Genomic DNA, 3,406 nt, shown 5'->3' with positions numbered 1-3,406 from the left:
ATATCAGTCAGTCTCTTTCCTGACATAGCTCATGTTTGCTCAATGGGTTCATAAACAAAATGGGTAAGATGCAGCGTAGTAGACTGAATGGTGACCCCAAAGATACTAGGATCTAATCCTTGGAACCTGTATCTGTCACTCAGTCTTGTAGGTGTGATTAAGTATCTTGAGATGAACAGGCAACTTCGAACTATCGAGTAGGCTCTAAACACCATTGCAAGTGTTCTTGTAACCAGGGGATGTTACAGATGTAAAGAGGAGAAGGTAGTGTGAAGATGGAGGCAGTTATAGGAGTGATCCTCAGACATTAGAAGCTGGAAGAGGCAAGGAAAGGAATCTCTCCTAGAGCCTCCAGAGAGAGTACAATACAACCCTGCTGATTCCTTCTGGGATCCAGAACTGTGAGAGAATAAATCCCTGCTGTTTTAAGCCATCAATATTGTGATAATTTTTTCTATGAGCCACAAAAAAATAATACATACAGGGCAGGAGGTGTACATACGTTCAAACAGCATGGACTCCTCAGCAAGGCTGATCTGGCTACCACCTCTGCTGAGTGCCCAATCCGCCCACTGCAGAGTCCAGTGCTGACCTGACCTTGTCATATAGATCCATACTTGAGCTAGACAGCTATTTGGTGATCCCCATTATGGAAAGCACATCTATTTATTCTTTCTAGAATCACACTTATTCTGGATTTACTAGCAACATCATCCATTTGTAAACTTATCAAATACTTTAGCCAACCATATTGTATGCCACAGGACATTGTTTCATAGCCAAAAAATTATTCTATAGCAAAAGAAATAAAACAACGAGCTCACACGCATGGGATTTTGCTATCTTTGTATGTATTACTCAGGATAAGATAACTAGTATTACAAAATCTGAAGTATCTTTGCTTTATGTTTTTATTTGCACAGCACTAAATACTCCTACACTGACTCTTAAAAACTCAACCCCTGCATTTTTTTTTCAAAGACTACTCTTAACTTGTTTGTAGTATAATCTCTATTACATCTAGTTGTTTAAAATATTTCATTGCTCTCTTTCCCTTGCTATTTGAGGTAAGGCATTTTACTGATGGTAAAATTTAAAATTTAGTCTTCAATGTAAAGGATATCAAGATTGGATTATATCTGAACTGGAAGTAAAATGGGCAGCATCACTGGATGGATATAGTAAATAGGTTTCGGACTTCTAAATAGACCTTTCTTTTAAGAGAGAGTGGACATGTTTTTGTTTATAGTAAAGCCAGTTGTATTATGTGACATTGGTTGGAGTGTTTTGATTTTGCTCTGGTTTTTGTTCAGAGTTAAACAAAGGGAGAAGATTGTGGATGCTGGATATTACCCAGCAGACTGGGCCAAATATTGTTTATTGCACCTTGTATCCATTTCTACCCCTTTCTTCCTCTTCCTCTCCCTCTCTCTAGCACTGGGAGTTGAACTCAGGGCCTTGTGTTTGCTAGTCAGGCCACTTGAGCTACTTAGTCAGTCCCCTACCCCTTTATTATGCCCTCCTTAATTTAGCTATTGCAAGGTTGAGTGTGCTAAAAACTACATTCCCAGGCTTCCTTGAGCCTATAGGCCTGAATTTTCAATATTTCTGGATCTTCTACCAAGGAAATGCCAGGAGCAAGTGATTTTTTTTTTTGAGGAAAAAGGCAGCCAAACCACCTCAGACAGACTTACACTGACAGGGGCTGGATCCCATGTTCTACCATGGAACATCAGCTCCATTAATGGGGAACAGCTGTGATATCATTGGTGTTAACAATGGCAGCAGCACTTTCCTGAATTCTGGATCCAGCCCGAAGAGTAATACGATCAATTATAAAATATAGTGCTGGTCCCTTGATTTAATTATTTAAGCACATCATTTCTTCTGTTAAACACTTTCTGCTTGAATACACTGGTTTCTGTTTCCTGCATTGAGTATCAAGAAACTTCACAAGCACTTGAATTAAATACACTATAATATAAAATATACCATTCTAAGAAAGAAGCAACAATGAAATATTGTGTGACTTTAGTATTCCAGGATGGGCATTCTTATCTTTGTTATACCTTTACCTTTTTTTGTTTTCTCTAACTTCCTATTTTCCAATGTTGCAAATATGCTGTAAAATTTGTAAAGTCTGTTTTTGTTTCTGGATATTTCCCATTTTTTCCTAAAAAGAATTTGCCTTTCTTCAACGAGTGCATGAGAAGTAAAGGTTAATTGCTGTAATTATATGAATCTGGTGGATAAAGTTGGTAGAAGGAAATTGGTGATTTGACTTCCATATATAACCATCCCTAAATCCCTTTTTCCAGTTCCTACTTCTGACAGTCCATCAGTATGGCATTTTTGGAAGCCATGGTGGGAAAGCTGGCAGCTTCTTGCACTGTGGCTGTCTCTGCCTGTGACTTAGTGGCAACTTCTTCTACTCTGACTTATGATTCAATAATTTGGACCCTGCCTTTCCATCTTACAAAAGTTTAAGGAAATCTTTTATCTGTTGTGGTCCCTTTATATTTTCCCCATTGTTGTAGACATTTTGCTAATCTTTATTACATATTTACTGGAGCTTTCAGGATGATAGAAAATAGATGGGTGAACTTATCCTGTTATCCTAATGTTCTTTCACATTTCTTAAAAAGAAAACATGCAGTGGATTAAGTGGTAAGAGTGCCTGCCTAGCAAGTGTGAGTCTGAGTTCAAACACCAGCCAGTGCTAGAGGTAGAGTGTCTGCCTAGCAAGCACAAGACCCTGAGTTCAAGTCCCAGTGCCTTTAAAAAAAAAAAAGAGGAAGATTGAAATATGAGTTTTGTCACTGATATAACCTTGAACAAGTTACTTAATCTCTTTGGGTCTATTTCTTTATATGTAAAATGTAGATAATATTATCTAACTCAGTTAATACATGAAACTTAAAATGTATATAAGGGATTTAACACAGTGAATTCCTGGCATTTTTCTTAGACTCTCCCTTAAAGTCCATTCACCCTTAGATCTGGAAAAACTGTTTGATTTTTATTTCTTAATTTATTTTATGACAGTAAGGAGGAGGATTAGGCAGTTTTCAAGGTTATCATTCCTTCTACACTCATAAAAAGAAAGAGAATTATAGCGCTAGGCTACTTTCTAATTGTAAATGATCCACAGCCTGCTCTTCGTGTTCATTTCCATTAGGTTCATCCCTCGGCCCCAGCAAGAAACAAATCATTTACTGCTTATTTAAGTTAATATCATGGTTTTCTTCTGGTTTTTTATTCACAGCTTAAGGCATACTTCTAAAATAGTTTGTTATTGTGAAAAAATTATAGAACCTTTCTTGTGACTTGATTGTATTAAGCATTTTTAAGGTAAGATAATACATTGCATTTGTTAGCCACTTTGTTTTATTTATATATCTATTTC

This window comes from Castor canadensis, chromosome 1 (assembly GCF_047511655.1).
Source record: "Castor canadensis chromosome 1, mCasCan1.hap1v2, whole genome shotgun sequence".
Classification (NCBI taxonomy): Eukaryota; Metazoa; Chordata; class Mammalia; order Rodentia; family Castoridae; genus Castor; species Castor canadensis.
Note: the sequence above shows the minus strand (reverse complement) of the source record.